Source organism: Varroa destructor, unplaced genomic scaffold, assembly GCF_002443255.2.
Source record: "Varroa destructor unplaced genomic scaffold, Vdes_3.0 BEIS01000006.1, whole genome shotgun sequence".
NCBI classification, from domain to species: domain Eukaryota; kingdom Metazoa; phylum Arthropoda; class Arachnida; order Mesostigmata; family Varroidae; genus Varroa; species Varroa destructor.
Genome location: NW_019211459.1, coordinates 31397825 through 31406544, shown reverse-complemented (window position 1 = coordinate 31406544; position 8720 = coordinate 31397825).

Below are 8720 nucleotides of genomic sequence, written 5' to 3'. Positions count from 1 at the left end.
ATGTTATGTATGTAGATCTTACAACTTCGCCTTCCAAAACATGCCAGGTTTCAAAGTCACCTTCGTAATGCGTACCTAAAGTCAGTTTGTAAATGTCCGTCGAATGCTCACCTTGGTTTTTAGGTCGACGCTTATCATCTAAAGCGACATAAAAAAACACTATAAAAGTGACAAGTTTCTAGTGTCTGAAAAGAATGGTTTCTGTATCACCGACGCTAAGCCAAACGAGTACTCCAGTGCTACACTGACTGACACAAGCTGACAAGCGCGTATGTCGAGGATCTATTAATCGATTTGTCTCGTGAAGGCAGGCTGCTAAAGAGCAGGGGCAGTAAAGAACTTTAAAAAGCCCGTTCAGAAGGTCCGCTGCTATTTGTCATACGGAGAAATACTTTACTATGCCAAAGTTTGGCGCCGATCCTTAACTAAAGAGTCACCGTTGACTCCGCATTTTATACGTTTCGTAACGCGAGCAAATTAGATATTGGATAGATGACTGTTGCACTCCAACATTGTTGTTTATATACTGGCATTCTGAACGCAACACACAGAAAGCTTACAGACAAACGTCCAGAAGTCTTCTACAGCTTTTGGATAGTCGGCGGCGGCATTTTACGCTGCGATGGTTGAAACGAAAAAGGAAGGCTGAGTTGAGTCTGCATCTGCCTCTACTTCTCAGTCAGTCTCGAGCTTTTTCGCTGCCGGCCGACGGACCCGCTACATTGCTGGTCGGTGCCCCCTTTTCACCCCTCATATGCATAGCTGTATAGTGGGGTGGGTTGGTGCCTTCGGGGGTTTCGGCGGGTAGAAGGGGCAGCTGGCTCGCCTGTAAGAATTGGAGATAACTGCACGGCCGCGGAGGCTGGTGCACGAAGTGAAGCAGACGTTCCTGTCACCTGAACACATCGCAGACACCCCTGCGTAGCTCCTGCTCCCAGCAGCAGCTCGTAGTGGTTGGCGGCGGCGGCAGCAGCAGCAGGCCAGAGCCCACCGGCGGCGCGGCCCTGGCAACGCAGAACTGAATTGGCCCGACCCGACTGTTCACCGTTACTGTACTGTAACAGCCGCAGCAGCACGCGCCCGCCTGCCGCCGGCGACGCCAGAGCTTGAAAAGTCTGGCAGCGGCGTGTGGCAGCGCGCGTCTTCTCCACTGATCTGCTTCTTCGTACCTTGCCGGATAGTAGCAGGATAGCGTCTGATGTAAATATAAAACAAGCCACTGCCACTCAGGACTTCGGGATAACTCTTTCTCTCTCTATATTACTCTCCTTGGAATAGCTAGTCCTCTCTATATCCCAAAATTGCCCTACATAGGAAGCAGCATGCTAAAAATCATATGGATAGCCATATACATCCTCACACGCGCTCATACACATACATGCGTATACGCATATACATGCACACGCCCAAAGGGACAGTCACCTCTATCTTTGGTCCCGTTTTCTTACAAGATGTACTCAAATGAGACCAGAAGGTTTTCATAACGACCACAAAAGTAATCCCCGTCTATTCCCACAAACGTTAGGTCACTCGGCTGAATATCGAGTACTCTTAAATGTCACTTAAACCGACCTGTTAAACCTTCTGAAGTCACCAAACGTCTCTTGACCTTCGTGAAGTAGGCCATAGGTAAAGACGTTATCAAGGTACTTCCGTCATCAGCTTCGTTTTCTCTGGTCGTCCTAGAATCGTAATTATGCCAATTAATTTTTACTATATGTTTCGTATTTTATACATATGCGAATCACTGATGGCAGTGAATAGGCAGTCGTTCCCTTAGCTCAGCTCAACTGCTGTCACTCTCGCGATCTTTACCTGAAGAAAAGGCTAACACATCCATATATAATTAAAAAACAAAAGGTTATGTGCTACTAGCCAGAGATTTGCAGAGGCAATTTTTTTGGTCATTTTCTAGACTGGGAATGGCTAGGAATTTACGATCGTCTAGATATTAGATGGTTCTGCTAACTTGAAGACCTTATAACTACCGGTAACTTTGGATAAATTTCTATCGTTAGGTTTTTGTTAATTTATTCAATGCAGGAGTTGACTCCTAATAGTGGGTTCGACCCAGTCTGTAACCTAAGCGAAACCTGAAAGAAGAATCTGCTTCCGTGAACCGCCTTTGCAACAGAAGGCTTTAGTCCAAAATCAAGACATAAGTGCACCGTAGTGTTAATTAAACGGTTTCCCATTTTTCTGAGGTCGTACAAAGACTTCTAGAAGTACATTACGTTTATCGGAATACTTATGGAGGAGTGGGGCCACTTCGTTTTTTTTTTTTTTGTTCATCTAAGCAAGGATTCTAAAACCATGAAGGGTTCCAAGTTTTTAGATAGACATTAAAACTTGTGCGACATTCACGTTAATGAATAAGTTTCTTTGACCGAATTGGGGCTATATGGGCACGTTTTGACATTTTAATAAATTTTTGGTAAACAATAAGCAAAACAACTACCTACTCGTTTTTCTATCACCGGTTTGTTCCTCCCAAAGCTAAGTTTCTAATTCTAAACTGGCAACATGTTGCGTAAGCTATAGAAGTTATTGATTTGAGTTATATTACATGATCACCGTGGAAGGCATGTGAACCATGGTGAAGCGGAACCAATAGCATTGATTAATTTATGAGGACTGATGATTATTGGTTTGCCGTTTTAGGGAATGAGATAAAGGAACCCTGGGAAAATACATTGATTTAATTGTCTTTTTCTCTCGTAATGGCGATTTTCTCAAAGAGATTTTGGCGCATGCAGCTCAACCCGGCTGATTGCTCTCGTACGACAGACCCTCCGAACGTCATTCGTGCTTTGGACTAATATGTTTTTAAATGCTGTGGTTTGAATAACCCAAGGATTGTTGATTTGATCACGTGCTGCACAACTTACGTGTATAAAGAGAGTTCTTTTATAAAACGTTATTATACTGTATGTACGTAGGTAGAGTTCACAAAAAGAGGAAAGACGCTAGTTTTTTCGGATAAGGGTACTAGCGATTAGAATCTTTGTTATAAAAAACAAAAAAAATGGCATAATTAAAACAAATTATTGTAGCTTTATTCGGTGGAGGGGAATCTAATTGACGGGAGTACCGCAGAGAACTAAACGCAGTAAAGCTTTTTGGCGTATTTCAAAATGGCGGGAAATATGCATTTCCCTTAGTGATGAAGGAAAATTAAATTAGTTCAGTGTTTCTCCAATTTATTGAAGGCGTATTCAGAACGCCTAGAAATATAATAAATTGTATATACCTCTTGTCGATCTCATAATTATTCTATTTATTGACGTTTCTATTAACCGTTAGAATCAGAGCACCAAGAAAAAAAAGAATAAATACATATATTTATATGTCTCGATTTATACCTTGTACATTTGGCCCGTTATCTTTCCGACAGCGTCAATACGGTGTTTACATCGAAAGTTATTACCTTGTAGTATAACTTAAAAGCTTTGCTTTGTAGCCTTAAGATAAGAAGATACATCGGACATTTATTTATTGCCTCTATCTGCTTCTTGAATATGTGGTTACAAGACCTTACAACAGAAAACACGTTTACGAAAGTAACGACGTTTACTTAAACTTTTTTAAGGTTCTTCTTTGTACATAAATGGGCAGCATACACTAGTATGGTGAGATGGTAAGAGTTTGTGAAACAAGCGCAGCGTGCTTTTAAGGACAGATATGACCACGTCATGCTTCGTGACCGAGCGCGAAGCTGGTCTGGTCGACCTTTGGCGCCGTATCCTTTTCGGGTGTGCTAATTTACGAAAACGTTCAGCATCTTAGCTCTTACTTTATAACACTGGTGTTAAACTGAAGAAATTATGACGTTTAAAAACCGTTCGTCGTAAAGCGAGCCCAGGTTTTGTTCCCTGCCTAGGAAATTCTTTAGCCTTTAAGCTATTATTACGCCACAGTATAAGTTTCGAGACGTCCGCCAGCGTGCTGTCGTATCACCGCCACCTTATTCAGATCTAATTTGCGAACGACGTCGCTATAAGGAAATGGTACATAACTTGTACTAGTGATTTTAATAAATAAGGCTCTCAGTATTGGGGCTTCCAAAAAGATAAATAAAAGTTCCGTTTGTCAAATAATATCTGGAAGCTGATACTCGACGCCAGCAGATGTGCCAGTCTTGTAAGAATATTTCTATTCAGACTTACCGTGCCTTGATGATGAGCGGAACTCCTGCAAAAATTTCACTATATATTTCACCAAAAAAGGCACGAATGCTGCCCAGGCCCATAAACAAAAGTATGCTATTTATGGTGAAGACGCATTATCGGAAGAAATAACCTGAAAATGATTCTATTCTTGTCGTTCTGGAAATTTTGATGCGAAAATGATTCTCGAAGTCAACGACCAAATACAGATGAAGTCGATGAGACTGCTATGATATCGCGAAGGAAATAAACATCCACCTTTAGACAGCTTTAAACCATTGAGAGATGACTGGGTACAAAAAAAAAAAGCCTAACATATAGGTGCTTGATCCTATTTTCATCTGTGGCACTCTATAGAACCGCAATGAAATTAAAGCTATTGACTAGGCGTGATGAAATATAGACTATATACGACAATAATGTGCAAATTAGAAAAAAAAATTATACCCTTAAATCGTTGGCAGTATCCAGAAAAATGATGTTAGGTGTTTAATAGGATTGGAAAGGAATCGCGCCTTACCAGCTGCTGCTGCTGCCTGGTAAAATAATTGATTCAGACTCTCACTGTCAATGGTTACAACAACCCGTTAAAAAGTCAACAGGAACTAGTAAACACAAGGGCGTCATCTGTGCTATGACAAGGCCAGACCACATACATCTTTAGCTACATGACAAAAATTGATAAAATTTGAATGGGAAATTTCAATACATCGACCGTGTAGCTCGGATCTTGCACTGTAACACCATTACCTGTTTTGATCTGTGCAGACTACCCTTAAGTGCACTAATTTAGTTTCAACGGAGGAATGCAAGAATCACTTGGCACAATTTTTCGCCCAGAAATTTTACGGTGATGGGATTGCAGTGTCATTAGTAAAAAAAAAAAAAAAAAAAAAAACAGAAGAATAAAAAAGTTTAAAAAACGTAACTCACCTTTTCAGGCAATCAGACCCACAATACGCAGCTAACTCAAGCTGAGTAGTATCTCCTTCAATGTGAGAAACAAATATTGGTACAATCCCTTTTAGCCCAGGGGGATCAAGGGCAGACATGTTGGCGGAAGAGACCTTTTCTTTTTGAATCCTTTCCTTTTTTCTTGGAAAGCTTAGAAGGTCAGCATCAATGTTGAGCTCATTTCTGAAGTACCAGGGGCAGACACGCCAACAGCAGACCGCGCTATTACTTCAGTCCTCGTCGCGTTCCTATTTCGCCTTCGCCTCGCACTAAGCCTCCCTGCTTCAACCTTTTCGCCCCGTTATTTGGATGCCACAAAAGCAGGACTAATTGACCAGGCTGGCTCGAGTCGCCTCCAGCAGCCCGAACCCCGTTTCTATACTACTACTCCCTAAACGAGCATATTCATGCGGTGACATGCGCAGAAACCGACAAACGTTAGCGGAAAGGCTTTCCATTCTCGAAGACTCGCGTGTCGCCGTTGCTATCAAGGGTCTTTTACGCTCCTAGTATCCTCGCGTTCCTCTCAGCTTCGCTCAAGCCCTCTCTTTGTTTATCTTCCCCTCCTTCACGCTGTTCGCTCTTTCTATCGGTCGCGGTATCTCATTGACGTCAGCTATTGTCCACACCGGAGTGTTCTCTTTCGGTGCACGCCTGAGGCGGCTGCAGACTGGCAAACCTCAACCCCGGTACGCATACGCTACTATCCGACCAGCAGCAGCCATAGGTAACGTACCTGCCTACACCCGATTGGAGCTGCAGAAACAGAGAGCTGCGGATCTACTGGTTAAAAGCGGCAAAATCCGTTCTGAAGCGACTCTTCTTCATTGTCCGGCAACGTACCCCTTCTGCTTCCGGACGTCCTCCAGAAGTCGGCTGGTGTCGACAGTCTTGTTCCATCGCCATATGTCCTAAACTACTGCCGCATGCGGTAGTCCCGCATGGCAAAGGTCAGTTAGACGATTAGCTAAAAGCTCGTGACGCTGATCTTGCTGCACGAATGCATCCACTCTCTTATAGCTAAGCGCAATTAGTGTGTATTTACGGGAGTGACAAACAACCCTTACCCAACGTCTCGCTAAAGCTTCATTTACGGGAAGTTTCTACCAACAGGCCGTTTAGAGTTTTGGCAATGTAGAATATAAATAGTGCTATTGCCAAATGGATCTGGATTTGTAAATCTGCAACCAGTTAACCCAACTCCGAAAAAAGGTGGGCATTGTGGACCTCACAAGTATTTTGTTTTCCTCATATTAAATGCTTTGGGGCCCTAAGTTGATTTTTGTTTATCGAGAAACAAAACCATCTGTTTGTACGAATCAGGAACTTAAAAGCATTGTCATGGGTGTACGTAAAGCAAACTGATAGGAACTTCTTTCTCATATACTTACTTAAAATATTGCGTGGTGGGCGTACACACGCAGTCAATGATCTGGCATGACGACTAGGCAAGAAAGGTCTGCAGACCTAAAGTAAAAAGAGTCCGTAACAGATATTATTTATTTGTTCGTCATTATGGACAACTTTAAAAAAGAAATACTGCTAAAACTCGAAAGATGATCAATTTTAAAGTAATCAGTTATACAAAGCGTTGCTAATTAGGTAGATATTATAACAAATCGTTGGATCGGGATTTTTCCTGTGGTCCTCCTGAGCCCCGTCCAAGACAGAACAGCTTCAAGTTGAAAAAATAAGCGAGCACAACATTTAACTGTTAGTTCTCCAGGTTGCCTTAGGTTGTTGTCCTCTAGCAATGGCGATTTATCAAATAGGATTCTGTCATGCGTATTAGAGAGCGAAGTGGCCGAGGTCACACTCATTTGCTTGCAATACTGTTGAGTATGATTGTTGTTGAGTATGTTGTTGAGTATGACGACCGTTTATGAATACTTAGCGTATTGCGGTCGTTAATAACAACGTCTTGACACGCAGTTTTGGACATGGTTCTATTCGCGGTGTAGATACGACTTTTTATTAATTCGGTGATCAGATCTTCAATAGTTACGCAAAAACTGAACGCGTTATTATGGATGGTGTTTTCAGCTAAACTGAGTTCAAGTTATTGAAGCACAAATCGTTCTTCACCGCAAGAGGCACTTCAGAATTCGCTTTCAGTGATGGCCTAAGTATCCAACACTCTGTCTAAATGTCTGCAACGCATATTTGTTCTCTAAATATAGCTTGTTTTAATACAAACCCTCGATTAATTAAAATACATATTTATATATAGTTCTTTAGTGCTTTCCAAGGCGCGTAATCGTGATATATTTACCCACAAAACATGGAACTCGCGATGTGACTTAAGTTTGAAGTCAGCCGTAGACACGCTTCGGCCCGTGTTGTAGGGAGCGTACTGCCAAAGGCAACCCTTAACAACATACTTGGACGTAAAGCTAAAAACGCTTATTTTTCATTATTATAAGCTATTGTTAACCGTATGTTTGGGGATACATGCACTTAAGCTTATAGATCTAATCTAATAAATAGAAGAGTACATTTAAAAAAATTCAAGTTTTACCGTACAATAATCCGAATGCCAATTCTGGATACAACAGATAAACCGATATAATGTAATAAAGATTTACCAAGTAACCGCTTTCGTCATGTAAGCAAATCGAGAGCATCAATTCTCTTTTAGCGGTTTCAGCGCTATTGAAGATTATTTAGTTGATTTTTTTTTTTATTAAATAAGGCCAGTAATACTATCATTTTTTATCTTATTTAAAAATAATTCATCAAAATGGTCGTTTACATGTGAAATAAATTATCTACGCTTACGAACACGGTAATATCGGTCTGTGTTAGGTGTCGTCGCAAAGCTGCCTTTATGGTATCTAAACGCCTTTTGTTCTTCTGCTACCAAGTAGCTTTTAGGCTAGACTGACCTGAAACGTACTCCTGAACACAACCTTATCAGCAATGAACGATAGGCCAAAAGTAGTATGAGTTGCCTAACTTTGCTGAACTACATTCTTGACTCAAAAAAAAAATTTACTTTTGTCGAACTTACAGATGGTGGCACATCTTAGATAAGCAATATTTTATTGTGCCATGTAATACTGTTATCCAACGCAAGTTAATTCCGTATCAATAATGGTAAATCACAAGTTTTTTGAAACTGCATTCCCTGAAAAGGCTTGGCTCGGTGTCGTCTTCTCTAAACAGGTCCTGTCAATCTTGCGGCGAATATTATGAGATAATTGTCGTGTTCAAGTTAATTTGGGATGGCTAAACGGGAGGGGCGGCTGCAGAACTGATGAATATCCTATATAAAGTACTTTTAACCTTACCTGAGTTTCGTTGATAAAGAAAAATAGCGCAGGGTGCTCCCATTCTGCTTATCATGGCCCACGAATTGCCTCCTGCCTTAAATTAAAATCAAAATATAAACATGTTACAAGGGTTTGCAGTTAATTATTCGCATTGGTATAATCACTTGAGTCGCACCGCTAGAAGAACTGAAGGACGCCGTTTAGGCTGGACAGTAAACTGTGAAGGCCTGAGATAGGCTACACAGATCGTGGCCCTTTCTCGTTCGCCTCATCCAGGTCAACTATCTCGTTAACCGCAAATGGGAGTTGATTAGTATGCTACCGTGTT